Here is a 20,146-nt window from a genome sequence, read left to right as displayed (position 1 = left end):
TCAATATTAAAAATCACAAGCTAAGCTTTAGGTAAACTTGAACATCATTAAGAACAATTTGTTTTTTTATTTAAACTATACTTAAGTATATAAAACTATATCATTTTATATTGTAAGTCTTCTAATAAAATTCTGAAAATTGAAATCTTTACAATTTAAACAGAGTAATAATTGAGATTCTTTGAATTTAAAAGTTAAATTCAAAAAAATAAATGGTTTTTAAAAAAAGAGTATAATTATAAGGTGTACCTTTCTTAAAACTAAAACTAAGTCCGTCTAAGTAAGTAATAACAAACATGAGGAAATTAGTCCCTTTTTTGTTGAAAAACTAACTTAATTAACTTTAAACTGTTTTAAGTCATCCTGAGTTTTAATCCTTTGAAAAATCTTAAATAAATACATTTTTTAATTTAATAAAGTCTAAATCAGGTTTTGAATAAAGTTGGCTTTAAATATAAGAATGTCATAACTGAAAAAAAATATTGTTCAAGGTATACTAAAAATTTTAATAGTAAAAGTAAAATATGAGTAATAAAAGCATTAGTACCGTGGGTATAACAAAAGTATCAAAACTAGTTTAAGTTTTACAAAAAAAAAATCATTAATCAGGTTGTAAATATAAGAATACTTTAAATTAGCATGAGTGAGAGGCAACACTGACTAATACCAAAACCTAAAACTATATTCTAACAGAGTTGGCACTTTTCAGTTAAAATAAATATTACAAGAGTTACATCAAGCTAGTCTGAGTCCATCCTGAAATAAAAAGTAAGAAAAATACTAAAAACAAAGTTCAAAAACTGGAAAATATACAGTTTATCAAAGAAAAATCCCTTGGAATGTCTTGATAAAACAAAAGTACTAAATAGCTAGAAAATAGTAGACAACTTAAAAGAAAAGAAAATTCAAATCAGAAATTAATTAAGGTTTTATAGCTTAAGATTTATTAAAAAAGAAAAAAATTAACTAGCCTGAGCTTTGCAAAATAACTTTAGAAAAACCAAAGCCAGCATAAATTTTTCACAAAACCTTAAAAAAATTAAAACAGGCCTAAGTGAAAGGCAGCTATGTACTAATAAAAATCAGTATTTTCTTTAACTTCTATAAAACTTCTAAAATTAAATATATTTGTAATTACAATCATAAGTTTGAAAATTATAAAATCATTGGTAATCAAACTATTTGTATCTGAAATTGTTTCTTTTAATTTATAAAATATTACCAATATGATGAATTAAAGACAAAAGTTAATCTACTTTATATAACTTTTACATAATTAATATATTTTTTAATGTGAAATAATTTGTTAAGTTTTGTTGTAAGTGTAAAAAAAATTAAATCATGGTAACTAGTGAAACTTATTTTAGTACCATGTAAGAATAGTTATTAAGTTTATAACATTTTAAACATTAGTTACTTTTGTTTGAAAATAAGTATTTTGGTTAATTAAGCATAATACAGGGTTGCCACTGACTTTTTGCAATTTTACTTAAGGTTTTCAAATTTTTTTTTGGTATTCAAAATTACTTGTCTTTGGGTATAAATTTATTCAAACTTAAGTTTAAGGTGAAAAACTGTGTTATACAGTATAAAAACATTAAAAACATACTGTTAAGCTTCTTAAAATACTACTTTTAATAAAAAAATTTTTGATGATAAAATTTTTTTTTAATCTATATGGTAAATAATTTTGGTCAATTCATATTTTTTCTACTTAACATGCAAATATTGCTTAAAATTCCAGGTTTTTCCAGTTTTTAAAGTGACTTTTGCTCAAATTACAAGATTTTTTTTTTAATTTTTCTAGTTCTAGGTTTTTCCAGGTAAAATGGCAAACCTGATAACATTAAAATACAAAAAATATTACTATAACAAAAGAATTATTAACTAATAAAACTTAGTTTATTAACTAACCTCTCTCTACACTAACTATTGAAATTAACAATAGTTGTGGGTTCCACACTTTCATCAATTATATTAGAACAAGATAGTAGAGTTTAAAGACCAAAAAGGCTTATGACTAAAATGGCCTATTTATGAAAAGCCAAAACAAACACCAGGGCTGGATTTAACTTAACATTTTGTGTACTCTAATGTGTAGCAGTGTACTTTTTGATAACCACTGTTTTAGAAAATACTTTAAATGTAGTCAAACTTTTGAACAGGAACTAAATCTTCAAGAATATACTATAACAATGTATAAATAAATAAAGAATTAATTAATTAGTTTAAAATAAAAAAATAAGTTATAATTGTTAGAAATTATTTGATAAATAACTTTACAACAAAGATTATACACTAAAAAATAAGTTCAGTTCTAAAACTCCATTTGGATAGATAGTCTTGACTAGAATATATTGCAATCACACTGTGGCTTATTTATACACTTATATCTTAAAAATGTAAACTTACTTTCTGGTTAAGTGATTTTATAGTATTTGATGTTGAACTATATGAACAACAGTGAAACTGATGTTCCATTAAATAGTTTAAATTATCTACCTACTCAACTGAATGAAAAAAGCTATCTGCATTTACTACTTATATTCAAAATTAATTTTTCTAATTGTATACTTTTTATTTATGAAAAAAAAAAGTTTTATTTAGCTTTTTATGTTATTAGATATTTTATATCACATTTTCGGTAATTATAAATAACAATTTACATATTGACATAGTTCTGGTGTTAAACAAATTTAAATAGATTTTAATAGATTTGTTTTTAAGTTTTTATGCTTTAAAGTTAAGTTGTTATTAATGTTTAATTAGGCTTTTTAAGGAGTTTTTAATAAAAATTCTAAAATCCACTAACTTAATTAACTAATTTTTTTACATAATGAATACTCAAAATCTGGTATAGTATTTATATTTTGTAATCTATTTAACGACATTTAGAGCGCTTAAAAAGTTTTGCATTTAAGACCTGTTGTAGAAAAAAACCATTCAGTTATCAAGTCGTACACCATTTGGATACCTTTTAACGTCTTGTCCAGTAATAATTTCCTATAACTGTATGTTTTTTAGTTTAAGAATTGTAATTAAGTTCATTAAGTCGAAATAAACATACACAATTGTTTTTTTGTAAGCTTAGTTATATGACATATAATATACTTGTAAACGTGAAGTTTTTTTTAATTAATTAATCAAGAGAACACCATTACTCCCCTAAACTTTATTTTGACTTAATAAGTAAATTTTACTAAATTTAACTTTACATGCACCATAAAATGTCATACTTACATACTTTTTTTTAAATATTTCCATGTTTTATTTATACTAGCCAGTATTTATTTCGGCCATCATCAACGAAGTTGAGATGTTTTATGCAATCGATAATAAACAATGAACTTTACCGCAAGATCAACAACAACAGCATCCGAGACAATCCTACGACCGGTTTCGTCCTTATTAGGACTCATCAGGCAGGAATAGTCGCGAGAAACCGCTATTGTGATCTTAAACAAGCGGGCTTAAGTACGAAGTACTGAAGCGATCGTTTGTGGGTAAAGTATGAAAAAATGCTGTTGTTGTTGATCTTGCGGTAAAGTTCATTGTTTATTATCGATTGCATAAAACATCTCAACTTCGTTGATGATGGCCGAAATAAATACTGGCTAAAACTGATCAAACGAGCGCAGACTACAATCTCACAACAAGCTGACAATGTCTGAGACGTTGGGCTGTGAATGATTTAGCTGTGTCATTTTTTCAACTTTACCCACAAACGATCGCTTCAGTACTTCGTACTTAAGCCCGCTTGTTTAAGATCACAATAGCGGTTTCTCGCGACTATTCCTGCCTGATGAGTCCTAATAAGGACGAAACCGGTCGTAGGATTGTCTCGGATGCTGTTGTTGTTGATCTTGCGGTAAAGTTCATTGTTTATTATTTATACTACTTATGAATTACAACGTGTGAAAATTCATAGCATTTGAAATTTCCATTATATAAAGCAAAACTAAAAGCAGAGGTCTTACTGAAAACCAAACAAAATAAAACACAATATTTGCGGTTGTAAACTCACAATGTACTTGTTTACTACTCTATGTAATTAAGAAAATCATGTTTCCTTTAAAAAGAATTCAAAACGCTACGATTTGATATTGATTGTTAATTTTGATTGGCTAACGCAGGGGTCGGCAGGCAATTGGTGCTCGTGGGCAAAACTTCAAGTTTTCAAAATCTTTGCGGGCCCCACTTTTAGTCTTAGTGAGTAGTGACATTTGAATAATATTTTAGTTTAAGTCACACCAGAGAAAGTTTTACTTTTATTTACTTTCTTATTTTAAATGACTTTTAGCTACACATAAAATACCTATTTAAATTATAGATGTTTATTGAAATATTTTTTTTTGACTAATATACTTAAGTCATAATAGATTATGTACTTTCTTAAACACTTGATAAGTTTGGCTTAATATTTTTATTATTTTGCTTAAACCTTACTCTCTATAACAACCGAGCTTAAAAAACCATTATGGGTCACTTTAGAAAAAAAATATGTTATGAACCACTTTTTCATAATCAAAAAAATATTGCTTTATGAAAGTAGTTTTTGCGTCTATTATAGCTTGCACTCTTTAAAATTTTCATTAATTAGTTACCTAAAAAAATAATTTCTATGTACTCTAGATTTAGTAAGTTTGTTATAAAATACCCGTTAAGTAAATAAACTAAATGCAAATGATTTCCATTTTGTATCAAACTAATGTACAGTAATTTAATAAAAATTTATTTGTTTACAGTTTAGGTTTTTTTATTAATGTTTTTTATATCTAATTTACTTTTATAGATTTTTTATTACTAAATGTTGTATTTAAAAGTGCACAAAAAACTTTAAATAGAATAATAATAAAAAATAAGGTTTATTTTGTTTTTGAAACATTTTAGTTTTATAGAAGTTTTCTTCGCAATTTAAATAAATTCCTATGTTTACCAATTTACAAAGATGCTTATATTCTAAACCACTTTTTATTTAATGCTTAAGTTAGATTAAGTTTAGCTTCTGTATAATTTTCAAACATTATTGTTTCAAATGTAATATCTATGTAATAAATAAATTATAAGTTCTTTGGTAAAAGTAAAGTTTGTAAATTAAGAATTTTTCACTTTATGCTTTGTAAAATAATAACCATTTGAAAAAATAAATCAATTTCTAAAGTTTGTAGGATGGTAGATTACCAATCTATAATTAAAAAGATTTACAGTTAGTAATTTACTAGCATAATAAAATTTTTAAAAACGATCGATAAAATAACTCAATTGAACTAAATTAATAGTAATTTTTTTTTTAGTTTTAAGATTAATCAGGACATATATATATAGATTTTATTGATAATGTTTAATGTTTGATAAAACTTAAAAAAACAAAGGACGCGACTTGCATGTATATTCAGTTTATTACCACACAGCACTAGTTTCACGTCAACTGAAGAACTTTCTTCGGCACGCGACACAGGTGTCGTGGTTTGAGTGCACTCATCCGTGCACGCATAGCAAGTGCCGGCAATCGATCCTGACCAGCTCCCTGCCGACCTCCAAATCGTCCAAATCGCATCTGTCACCGGCGTGCGAAGCGTCGGCTTTGAAATGTTCGAACTTGGCGATCCTGGCGGGAGTCAGACCCTTTGAACCTTCTGACATTCCCACCCCTGTTTGTATCAACGCGCATACCACATCTACCCCTGTTTCTATCACCGCGCATACCACATTCACACCTGTTTCTATCACCGCGCAAACCACATCCACACTTGTTTCTATCACCGCGCAAACCACATCCACACTTGTTTCTATCACCGCGCAAACCACATCTACCCCTGTTTCTATCACCGCGCAAACCACATTCACCCTTGTTTCTATCGTTGCGCAAACCATATCCACCCCTGCTTCTATCACCGCGCAAACCACATCTACCCCTGTTTGTATCACCGCGCATACCACATCCACCCCTAATTCTATCACCGCGCATACCACATCTACCCCTGTTTCTATCACTGCGCATACCACATTTACCCTTGTTTCTATCACCGCGCATACCACATCTACCCCTGTTTCTATCACTGCGCATACCACATCTACCCCTGTTTCTATCACTGCGCATACCACATCTACCCCTGTTTCTATCACTGCGCATACCACATCCAACCTTGTTTCTATCGCCGCGCATACCACATTCACACCTGTTTCTATCACCGCGCATACTACATTTACCCCTGTTTCTATCACCGCGCAAACTACATCCACCCCTGTTTCTATCACCGCGCATACCACATTCACTCCTGTTTCTATCACCGCGCATACTACATTTACCCCTGTTTCTATCACCGCGCATACTACATTTACCCCTGTTTCTATCACAGCGCATACCACATCCACACCTGTTTATATCACAGCGCATACCACATCCACTCCTGTTTCTATCGCCGCGCATACCACATCTACCCCTGTTTCTATCAACGCGCATACCATATTCACCCCTGTTTCTATCACTGCGCATACCACATCTACCCCTGTTTCTATCAACGCGGAAACCACATCCACCCTTGTTTCTATCACCGCGCAAACCACATTCATCCTTGTTTCTATCACTGCGCATACTACATTCACCCTTGTTTCTATCACTGCGCATACCACATCTACCCCTGTTTCTATCAACGCGGAAACCACATCCACCCTTGTTTCTATCACCGCGCAAACCACATTCATCCTTGTTTCTATCACTGCGCATACTACATTTACCCCTGTTTCTATCACTGCGCATACCACACCCACCCCTGTTTCTATCACTGCGCATACTACCTGTAATACCGCTCCCAGCGCCAAGAACCCGACCGTCGTTGTTTCTTCAAGGAATTTCTGTATATACAAATATATATATACTTAAAATGTAAAAAAATTAAAAAAATTAGATAGAATAAAGACAACAAGATTGGAAAAATAATTAGTTACTTTACAAATTCTATTCATTAACAAAAGCTCAGAAATGTTAGAAAAGAAAATTAGACAGTTAATAAGAAATACTTATTTTGCACAAACCCTAGAATTGTCTTCACCAGGTGGTAAGGATCCAATATCATACTTAATCAAAAGTATGGTAATTTACCAATACAGCTGCTGTTGTAAAGCAAGCTATATTGGATCAACAACAAGACATCTAAGGAAAAGGATAAAAGAGCATGTACCAAAAAATGTAAAGAATTTTTGCTTTTCAAATAAGAAAGATGATATACCGGTCAAGGTTTTAAAATAATCTAAACGTTCATCTATTGCATCTAACTTGGTTAATAATTTAACTTTTGCCAACAGTAATAATCTAAATAGATTTAAAATTATTAAAGTTTGTAATAGTGTACTTGATTTGATTAAATTAGAAGCCATTTGTATTTTGATAAAGAAACCTGTTTTATGTAAGCAAACAGATTTTGACTATACTGTTTCTTTATTTTTGTAATACTTTATAAGTGTTCTTTTCAATTTATTTATGTTAAGTTTTACTGTAGACCAATTATAACGTAAGTAAACTTAAATGGTTTTTAACCTTTTAAGTTTTGTCTTTTATTAATCTCTTGATTACTTTATGATTACTTGATTGCTTGGTTACTATATAAGTTTGTAAAATCTTATTTCTTGTTAGCTTTGTACTCTACTGATAAAAACTGCTCGAAATATATTAAAATTGTGTGTCTTGTATATCTTATTGTATAATTACTGTTAACTTATGTTCCAATAAACATATTATACTTAATCTCTTTTTTTGATGAATATATTTAAACTTTTTTATTTTTTTTTTGTTTTCAAATGTAAATTTATAACTCAATGTTAAAAATAAGACACTTAAATCGATCAAAAAGCTTTTAATTATGTTTTTGTAAATTAAGGTTGTCTCTGTACTCAAAATAACATTTTTGAAGTTTTTTAAGAAAATATATTGAGTAGTATTTAATACTTAAAGTATTTCATTTAACTTTATATTAGTTTATTGATTTTGCATGCTGTTAAGATTATCTTATCAATTGAGGTATTCTTTTATAGTTTATAAGACAGCAAAAAGGCAACTTAGTTTTCTACTACTATATACTTTAAAGAAGACAACCATAACTTAAAAACGTAAAAAAATTATAGAGGACAAAATATTATTTCAAATATAAAGAAAAAGAAAAAACTAAAAAACTTACTTGGAATTTATATTTTTCCTCACTTCTAGGCATTATTAAAAACTATGCAAAAGAAACCTGTAAAATAACATATATTGATATAAAAAAAAGTTTAAATAGTTGAATAAGCCTGTGTAATTTTTCTATACAAAACTCTCTTAAATAGTATTTTAAACTTTGGTAAGTTTTTGTTTATATATACATAGTAATTACCAAATTTGTAAATATATAAATGAAAATAGTATTTACAGTAACAACTTTTAGTTGAAGAATGTTTCATGAGTTTTATATATACAGGATTTATGCACCAAGAATCCTTAAAATGAGGTGAAGTTGTCTTTGGTATTTATCATTTGGCTATCAGTTGTCAGTAACTAGTAGCTAATTGATAATCAACTTATAAAGAGATCTTTTAGAAGGGAGGCAATCGTAGAAGTAAGAGATTTTTTTTCTTATAATTAAGAGATAATGAGCATGAGTTCGGAAAACCCTGCTGTATCTAAATGAAAGCAGCTCAGTTTTAAATATGTTAATAGCTTATACCCTGCAAATGTTTTTGTAATTATTTCACTTTTATAATTTAGTCAGTCAGTTTAACTGACTACTTAGTTAGATAAAAAACTGTTTCAAATAATTTTTTAAACAGTTGTAAAGTATTAAAAAACATAATATACTAAAAGCTATTAACCAATTTAAAATGATTGAACATGTTTTATGACTGTGTTATATTGAAATATATATTTATTTCTTATAAGTACTAGGTCAATTTATAACTTTTTTTTTTAGACATTTTATGCATAGTCGTGTTTGTTAGAAAAAATTATATTAAAAAAATTAAGTTTAGCCTGAGAATATCGAAAAAATAAAACCTTAACTATGTAATTTCAAGTTTTTTCAAGAACATTGAATTTCAGAGCAGACCCATTAAGACCAAAGCAACTCCCATTTATATAAAACCTTAAAAAAAGTTACTTCGCTTAATAACATTTTTCTATAAAACTAGCCTAAGTTGGCCTAAGTTACCATAAGAACTAAGTGATCCTTAGTTTTACATTTTAGAGTAGCCTTAGCTAAACTGATTAACATGAGTGCTTTAAGTATGTGGTAACCATATTTTCAAAAACAAAATCAAATACGCCAAAACATTTAGACATGATTTACTGAGCCTATAATCTTTCTGAAAGTTAACAGTTTTTCAGATGCTATATGGTTGACAGTTTTAGAAGAAAAAAAGTAGTTTAATGGACAAAAATTACACCGAGTAACATTATGATGGTTTTTTGTAGGATATGGGTTTTAAAAATTTGAAAAGTAGAATTCATATGCTAAAAACTTCAATAAAAGTTTTGTCAAACAAGTCTATCAACCTAAAAATAACAAAATATTAGCAAAAGGAGTGGATAAAAAAGCTTGTTTATATACAATTATTTTTTGAATTGATTTAGATTAAGCAAAATTATTAAAACTACGTTAAATGTTTGATTTTATACGTTTAAATGTTTGAATGAAAACAATATTAAGGTTTTTGAGTAAATATGTGATTATTTTATACTTATTTTTAATGAATGTTTTTATGGTTTACACAAGTGGCAAGACATAAAGAGTCATAGGGGGTGTGGAGCAAATTAAATTGCCTTGTATACAGTTTCACTCGTACTTCAACACTCCATTTTTGATGTATTAACATAACTGCATATTTTCACACTAAATTAAACAATATTAGAGGTAGTTTAACTTGCTGTGTTCCTGCTAGGACGTGTTATTTCAGATGTTTTAGTTTTTGCAGATTCGTAACTTTTTTGAGCTAGCTACGTCCCTGATTCACAGTAATAAACTGTTAGTATAATAAATTTAAATGTATATGCAAGCAAAGCTCTTCAACTTCATGTAAAAATGTTTAAACAAAAAATAACTTAATGAAATTTTTAAATTGAAAGCATGGATAGGTAAGCTTTATAAGGTACATATTGAAAACATATGAAAGTCAAAAAAAAAAGTGTATTATGTTTTTTAAATATCAAACCTTATGACTAGAAAACTGATTAAAAAGTATTAGTATCTTTCTGTAAATAACTATTTAAAACTTTATGGAAACTAAACTGGATTGCAACATGAACATTTAAACTTTAACGGATCGTTAACAAAAACAAATAAAATCCAAATAAAAACTTTACCTATTTTAGTGTACGATTGTTCTAGTCTAGGTTTTGCTTTTTATTGTTTTAATGATTTTAATTGTAGCATGACGAACAACAAAAAGTCAAAAGCACATCCAGATAATAGCGTAGTGCATGACATTTTAAATAGCTATTAAAAGTTTAACTATTTAAAAGTACTAAACCTTCTCATGTTAAACTGATTTAAATAGCCTTAGTGAAAGTAATTATACTAGTTGTGGGCTCAAGCCAGTAGCATATATTTGTATTTTAACCAAAGAATCAAAAGTGCACAGAACACTTCAAATTCCTACTATTGAGCCGAAATATTTTTATAAGTTTTGTTGTAGGTTAGTAAAAACTGTACTATTAAAATTAGCAGCTTTAAACAACCTGTTTTGATTGAGTTTAAGAAATTTTGTAACTACGACAATCTATTCAATCTTCCGAAGACTAGAGTGGTTTCTTAGATGCTATTTAATAAAAGTTGCATTGATCTATAATTATGTAAGGAATATAGAAAAAAAAAATTTTACGTTTTTACGTTCTAAATTTTAAACAAGAGAACATATTATAGAGCAAAAAATTGTTTCTCTTAAACAATTGTAGCATACAAAATGTTGAAAAAATTTAAAAGTTTGTAAAACTGTAAAAAAAAAACGAACATTTTTGTAAACTGGTTTTGCTTTAGGTAAAGTGTTCAGTTCGATTTCTAATTTTATAAAACATAGCTAACATTATCTAAAGAATTTTTACAGTGATATATTGTAAAAATTGTAAATACATTATTGAATAAAATTAAACAGTAAATGTATATAAATTTACTCTAAATGTATCGTTTAGTTTTATTTTACATTCATTAATCTGTTATGTGGAACAACTTGAAAATATATCAATTTAATGTAAAACTATCACTTTTATTAAATACAAACAGTAGAAGCTTTAGTTAACACAATTAATTTTATTTTTTTGATTTTAAAAATATTTAACACTTAGAATCTAAATTGAAAGCTAGAGCTTATTTATGATTTTAGATAATAATATTGTAAACCAAGGGTTGGCAAATAGCAGCTCCAAATATTTTTTGATATAAACTTAACAAAAAAAAGAATGTTTTTGTAAAAACTTACAATTAGGCTATTAATTTATAATCTATCTGTTGCTAAGGCTGTTTAATTGTCGATTTTATCACATTTTTGGTTTAATGTAGTACAGTAACCTGTTTCGTAGGTACGCATTTGTTTGGTGCGCATGCTGGTTGGGCACGCACTTTTTAGCCGAAAATCGCTTTGTTCAATTTGATGTTATTTAACTTAAAAAAAAACACAAAAGTAGTAATACAAAAACTTAACATTTTAAATCAAACTTTACTTTATTAAACCTATGTAAATAAAGCTAAAAAAATCTAGAATTTCTTATCAAATTTAAATTTTAAGACAAAAAGGTTAGTTTATTTTTAAGAAAAGTAAAAAAAAAACTATTGAAATTCAAACTTGCATACCCCGTGATTAAAACAAAGAAATTAAATTATTTAAAAGGTTAAACAAAATATAGATATGCAAAAATACTAAACAGAGCAATTAGTATTTACATACCTTATAGTCTAAACATAAATGAAAAAACCATATGAAAAAGAGACTTTATCGAAAATTAACGTCTGTTAAGCTGAGTGCAGGTAATTAAATACCAAATATCTTAGGTACGTACTGCCGGATGGGTACACTTTTATGCGCTGTGTTCATAACGCGTATCTAAGTAGTCACTTCTTTTTTTACTATTTCTAAAAATTAGTTTAAACAGGTGCGTCCCGCAGAATACATTTAGTATAAAATGCGTGAGCAAGTTTTTATAGAACTATTAAAACTTTGCCGACTCTCGTCTAAGTTGTACAATTTACGCTTCAATGCGTCTTAATCGTTATTAGTGACGTCACAACATAAAAATTGCAACTACAATTTACAAAACGCATATATATTGTGAACAAGAAACTAATAGTCAAACGAATATCTGTATTGAAATACTGAGAAAATTTTTTAAAGTCACTGGATGTGGCTATACTTTATCTATAAGTTAAACTAACCAGATGTTTTTTTTAAACGGTATATGCACTTTGTTAAACACCAAAGTTATGAAAACTATGTATTAAAATCATACGTAGAAGGTGCTAATTTGTAGAGCTTCAATTAGCTGTTTAAACCGAGAACGGGTCAAAGTTGCACGAAGACAAAATCGCACGATGTTACTAATTTTCATGAGTGCACAAAATTGCACAAATATATTTTTGCACGAAGATAGGTTTGCACGAGGGGAAAAAGTCGCACGAAGACAATTTTTCACCAAGGGTCAATTTTGCACGGAGGGTCATTTTTGCACAAGATTAAAGAAAAAACAGAAAAAAAATCTAAAAAATAAATTTAAAAAAAAAAAAAACAAAGTTACTAACAGAGGGTAAGGTTTAGGAGTAACAGTGTATGAAAAAGCAAACATAAAACAATAAGTCACAGACAGACCGTAAGGGTTAGGGGTAACAGTGATAATTTAAAAACATATATAAAACTAAAAAAAAAAATTATTTACAGAAAAGTTATTAAAAAAAATATTTAACCTGTGCAAAAATATTTCCGTGCAAAATTGTCTGCTTGTACAAAAGAGTTTTCGTGCAATTTTGTACGCTCGTACAATTTTGACAGCTGCACATTTAACACATTTAGAGTATTTTGTTTTTTAAACCCATATACAAGTAAAAACTTAGATGAGTTTACAGCATTGTAGCAATTTACTTACTACTTGCTTTTATATGTTTTATTTTGTTTATAACTGCTATTTTACATTTAGTTCTCATGCAACTACTATGTAGTGCAGTTTATTTAAATTATTTACTGCAAAAAGTAGTTTAAGTTTTGGTTTTTAGTTGTATACGAAAAAACTGTGTACTTAAGTGATTTAATTTTAGAAAATTAAACAAGGAAGTAAAAGAAGTGAAATTCATACCGATGATGAAAGCTCATATAACTTTGTTTCAAAAAGTTCCAGAGAATTAAAAGTTCGATGAGTTTAAAACTAATTTGTGCAACGTTAAAGATCATTTTGTCAATTGATTATGACATTAAGAAAGCTAGGTAAACGGGAATTTTTTAATCATCATATATGGTTTTGTTTAACTTAATGTTTTGTATTTATAAAGACTATCAATATATTTAAATGTAAAATTTCGTAAAGTTTAATTGAATTACAAACTTAATTGTTAATAATTTAAACAAATTTAGATTAATCAAAACTAAAATTAAATAAACATTAGAAGAATTTTAGAAGACAATTGCAGAAAACATATGAACAAATAGTAATAGTGTTGTTCAAATATATATACACAATTAAACATTGTTAATTTTTACTAAAAATTTAAAAATTAAATGTAAAACAAGTTTTATTTTCTTAAAAGCAATATTTATATTACAAAATTAGTTGTGTTACTAAGCAGATATTTCACGAACTTTATACAAATAAATAAATATCATATAGTGCTTTCAAAGTTTGATATTACATTTAAAAGCAAAGCAAAACTTAGAATCAAAAATATTTAAACTAGAGCCTTTTTATTGCTTTTAAAACAAGGTAGCTGTCAAATTTGCATTAGAGGACAAAATTACACGTGTGCACAAAATTGCACGAAGATATAATTGCACGACGATACTTTTGCACGAAGAAACTTTTGCACGAGCATCCAATTTTGCATTGATTAATTTGTTATATTTTACTAATTATGATTTTTTATTCATTCATTTTTTTAAGTTTTTATTTTCTACAACTATTACCCCTAACTCTTACCCTCGGTATGTAGCTTTTTTAAAATATAGTTTATAAATATTTACTAAATTAATTATTTTATTTTTTTTTAATAACAATTCATATTAGTTAATTTTCTATTTTTACTTTTAATACAACTGTTTCCCCTAACTCTTACCACCGGTCAGTAACTTAGTTATCTTTTTTTATCAGTCTATCTTTTAGTTTTTTTTTCTGTTTTTTTTTATATACCTTTTTTCTTTTAATTTTCATCTCCTGCAAAATTGACCTTTGGCGCAAAATTTTCTTCGTGCAATTATATTTCCTCGTGCAAATTTGGCTTCGTGCAATTTTCTCTACGTGCAATTTTTACCCGTTTTCTTAAAAAAATTCATTATAAAGTTACACAATGAGCACTTATGCGTTTGGTGTGCTTTGTGACGTAACGATGAAAAAATAGCAATTAAAAGTTACAATGCGCGGATAAAATTTAACAGCAATATGAAACATTAGCTTGTTAGTATGGCAACGCAGCTGGTGCTGCACTTTGAAAGTCACCAATCGTGGCTACACTGAACTTGTATTGAACAATTTTTACACATTGATGCGTAAGGTTTTTTGATAATCAAAACTTTTAATAAAAACTTTAATATAAAGGTGTAATAAAAAAGTTTTACAGCTTCAACCAGTTTTTCTTGTGCAGTAGAAAAAATTAGAAGTACTAAAAACCCTTTACAATTTACCTAAAGTTTTTTTTTATACATTTAATAAAATATAGTTTACATGAGTATATTAAATTAACCACATTAAAGCATTTAATGTCTTTTTAAACTATTATACGTTTAGTTTTTAAAAACTCTTGTTCTATTATTTTTTTTTTAATTAGAACTTAAACTAAATATTTAAACATACTTTTCCGGATAATATTTAACACTTTTTATTTTACAATTTTTATATATTAGGAATACTTAATATATTTTATCCTTTTTTTTTCATAATAAAAGTATGAACAGTTCTACTTTTATTATTGAGCTTTATGTAACAAAATAATAGTAAAACAATACTTTATTTAACATTTGTCATTGAAAAAAAGCTAATCAGCAATTTTTTTATTATGATTATTTCTGTAAACTGTTACATTCTAGTTGTTTGTAAAATCTTATTATTATATACTTTAACATTATAAAACAACTTAGCTTAAAATTTTAAAACTAAATTACAAAAAAAAAATAATGTTTTATAGTGAAAGTATTATACAAAATAGGCTATGTATTTAAATTACTAGTTTGTTTCATTAAAGCAACAGTATCAATAAAATATTTAAATATTGGACAAGTATATACTATTATTTATTTAAACAACAAAGTAACGCTTAAAATATTTGGTTTTAGGACATGGTGCACGAAAAAACCGTTCGGTTATCGAGTCCCACACCACGGATAGCTTTTAACGTCTTGTCCAGGACAAGCGTAAAACAATAGCAAACATTTTTAAAGTTAAATGTTATGTTTTAAATGGTAGACGAATAATTAGTACCCATCGATGCATTCTAAAAACGTTATCATAAAAATTTAATTAGTTATTAAAATGTGGTGTTTAACTAGTTTTTTAACCATTAAACAAAAAGTTAAACTTTAAAATTTTTTAATTTTTTAGCTAGTTTATAAATTGTTATTAGTATGCTGTGCAACTTTTTGCATAACGAGTTGTAATGGTAAGACATTAAAATGGCATTTTGATATATCGTTCTTTTTACTTATAACCAAAAAGTTTTTTCGTACACTAGGTCCTTAGATCAAAGTTTTTCAGCAATAGTTTTCTCTTTCAATAAGCAGACTAAATCTTTTATTTGAGTTTAAAAGTAAATATTGTTAAAAAAACCTTATTATAAAAGTGAAAGTTTTTCATAGGTCGAACCAAAGAACTTTGTAAGAACACACTGACATACACACTTTATAAATTACCGTTTCGATGTTATCTAATTACAACTGATTTAGCAAAAAGTTATAATACCTTACCTGTATTTACACAAAGTACTAACAACAATTTATACCTAGCTAAAAGCATATACATCTTTTCTTTTCTAAAAATATATAAATTTTTTCTTGTAATTGCCGTAAAATAAATAAAGATAACTGCCCATTTAAAAATAGTTGTTTAATTAAAAATGTAATTTATAAATTTAAAGTTCAAAGTAAGGACCCTGATAAAACTTACATCGGAAGTACAGCAGGTAGTTTCATAAATAGATATGCTAACCATAAACATACTTTCAAAAATATAAATAAAAAACAAAGCACGCGTTTATCGAATTATGCCTGGAGCTTTTTTCACAAGTACGGTAAAAGGCCAAACATGGAGTGGAGTATTGTTTCAAAGATTATACATGCATCCAACGGAGTAAGTAGAATTTACCCAACTTGCAATACAGAAAGAGCAGTAATTGCAGCAGAATAAGACCTACTTCTAAACAAGCGAAAAGATTTATCGAATATTTGTCCTCACAACCAACGACTCTGCTTTTATTAACTCTGTCTACTTATGCACTTATTTATTTAACAACATTATCATATACAATTGATGTACTCCGGACTACTGGGGTCTCTAGCTTTGTGTGAAACCGCCTTGGCAGTTTCGACAGGAGCCAGATTAGCAGTAGCTTCAGGGCAATCTTTATCTTTAGTTGCTACCTCGGTCTGCGACCGCGTGCAAGAGTGTGTAAGAGCTAATTCCCTATTTATTTTACTTACAATTTATGTTTAAATACAGACTAACAAGTATCTATATGCTTTATTATACAATACAATCAAAGACACAACAAGAAAAGTTATTACTTGAGAAGGCTTCTTGCAGTTCACAATTCTAGTTGGGCTGTAAATAATGGTTGCTCGTACAGTTTACTCGTTCAGAAAGTAGGGACTTATACTTCCTCGTTGACACTTGATGTAGAGCATGCGAGATAAAAAGATACATTATTTAAATAAAAAAAACAAAAGACAAGAGTAATAAGTTTATACCACCGAATGCGTAGGCTTATGGGTCGAGTTCAATGTTCAAATTTATTCAAACTGGAAGTTGTTGCTGCTTGACTGCTGCAGTATGCGTAGGCTTACGAGTGTGGCACATAAACAACTTAAATCAACTTGCCTATTCTTAGAGCTTTTTTGAGGTAAGTACATGCTTTTATTAAATATTTAGTTTTTGTAGACAATTTTATATTTTTATCTTTTTGTTCCAAACTTTGTTTTTAAACAATGAAGTTTGTTTATAGTTACGACTCTCATAAATATTATACATAAATATACATGCTTTTTTTTTTTAATGTGTGTTAATATTTTGTGGACTCCGTAGATATGTTCTTAAACTTATTTGAGAGCAGTGAAACGCCGTTAGTCGGAATAAAGTTTTAACACGAAATCATCTGTGGTAAATATTTTTACTTATTTATAGATTTTATATATCATTCTTTTTAGTGGTATCAACTGAAAAATTTTTTCAGGAAGCTTAGTTTATATTTTATCTATTTCAACTTTAACAATAGCTTAAATCTTTAAAAATGTTATTAAATAGTAAATTAGTAACTACAACTTATACACATTAACATGTATCAATTAGTGATGTACCGGACCCGGATCCGGACTTTTTTTTTCAAACTAGAATCCGGCCGGAACCGGATCCGGAATTTTTTTCAAATTAGAATCCGGCCGGAACCGGATCCGGACTTTTTTTTCAATTTAGAATCCGGCCGGAACCGGATATCAGACAAAAATGGCAATATCCGGCCGGACCCGGACCCGGATAGTGAGTCCGGTACATCACTAGTATAAACTAGCCTGAGTCAGATTTGTCAAACTTGCACTAGAGGACAAAATTACACGTGTGCACAAAATTGCACGAAAATATAATTGCACGACGATACTTTTGCACGAAGAAACTTTTGCACGAGCATTCAATTTTGCATTGATTAATTTATTACTTTTTACTAATTATTATTTTTTATTCATTCATTTTTTTAAATTTTTATTTTCTATAACTATTACCCCTAACTCTTACCCTCGGTATGTAGCTTTTTTAAAATATAGTTTATAAATATTTACTAAATTAATTATTTTTTTTTTAATAACAATTAATATTAGTTAATTTTCTATTTTTACTTTTAATACCACTGTTTCCCCTAACTCTTACCACCGGTCAGTAACTTAGTTATCTTTTTTTTATCAGTCTATCTTTTAGTTTTTTTTCTGTTTTTTTTATATACCTTTTTTCTTTTAATTTTTATCTCCTGCAAAATTGACCTTTGGCGCAAAATTTTCTTCGTGCAGTTTTATTTCCTCGTGCAAATTTGGCTTCGTGCAATTTTCTCTACTTGCAATTTTTACCCGTTTTCTTAAAAAAATTCTTTATAAAGTTACACAATGAGCACTTATGCGTTTGATGTGCTTTGTGACGTAACGATGAAAAAATTGCAATTAAAAGTTACAATGCGCGAATAAATTATAATAGCAATATGAAACATTAACTTGTTAGTATGGCAACGCAGCTGGTGCTGCTCTTTGAAAGTCACCAATCGTGGCTACACTGTATTTGTATTGAACAATTTTTACACATTGATGCGTAAGGTTTTTTGATAACCAAAACTTTTAATAAAAACTTTAATATAAAGGTGTAATATTAAAAAATTTTTACAGCTTCAAACAGTTTTTCTTGTGCAGTAGAAAAAATTAGAAGTACTAAAAACCCTTTACAATTTACCTAAAGTTTTTTTTTATACATTTAATTAAATATAGTTTACATGAGTATATTAAATTAATCACATTAAAGCATTTAATGTCTTTTTAAACTATTATACGTTTAGTTTTTAAAAACTCTTGTTCTATTTTTTTTTTTTAATTAGAACTTAAACTAAATATTTAAACATACTTTTCCGGATAATATTTAACACTTTTTATTTTACAATTTTTATATATTAGGAATAATTAATATATTTTATCCTTTTTTTTTTCATAATAAAAGTATGAACAGGTTCTACTTTTATTATTGAACTTTATGTAACAAAATAATAGTAAAACAATACTTTATTTAACATTTGTCATTAAAAAAAGCTAATCAACAAATTTTTTAATTATGATTATTTCTGTAAACTGTTACAATCTAGTTGATTCCAAAAGCTTAACATTATTTACTTTAACATTATCAAACAACTTAGCTTAAAATATTAAAACTAAATAACAAAAAAAATAATAATGTTTTATAGTGAAAAATATTATACAAAATAGGCTATGTATTTAAATTGCTAGTTTGTTTAAAGCAACAGTATCAATAAATTTTTTAAATTTTTGACAAGTATATACTATTATTTATTTAAACAACAAAATAACGCTTTAAATATTTTGTTTTAGGTGCACGAAAAACCGTTCGGTTATCGAGTCCCACACCACGGATAGCTTCTAACGTATTGTCCAGGAAAAGCGTAAAACAATAGCAAACATTTTTTAAAGTTAAATGTTATGTTTTAAATAATAGAACAAATAACTAGTACCCATCGATGCATTCTAAAAACATTATCATAAAAACTTAAGTAGTTATTAAAATATGGTGTTTACTAGCTTTATAACCTTAAAACAAAAAGTTTTACTTATAAAAGTTTTACTAATATTTTAGATAGTTTATAAACAGTCATTAGTATGCCATGCAATATAGGCAAAGTGTTATAACTTTTTGCATAACGAGTTGTAATGATAAGACATTAAAATGGTAATTTGATATATAGTTTATTTTCTTATAACCAAAAAGTTTTTTCGTACACCAGGTCTTTAGAACAAACTTTTTAAGCGATATTTTTCTTTTTCAATAAGTAATACTAAATCTTTTATTAGAGTTTAATAGTAAACAATGTTTAAAAATACCTTACTATAAAATAAAAAATTTTCATAGGTCCAACCAATGAACTTTATAAGAACACACTGGCATACACACTTTATAAATTACCGTTTCGATGTTATCCCATTACACCTAATTTAGCAAAAAGTTATAATACCTTACCTGTATTTGCAC

Source organism: Thalia democratica, chromosome 8 (assembly GCF_965202585.1).
Source record: "Thalia democratica chromosome 8, ktThaDemo2.hap1.1, whole genome shotgun sequence".
NCBI classification, from domain to species: Eukaryota; Metazoa; Chordata; class Thaliacea; order Salpida; family Salpidae; genus Thalia; species Thalia democratica.
Note: the sequence above shows the minus strand (reverse complement) of the source record.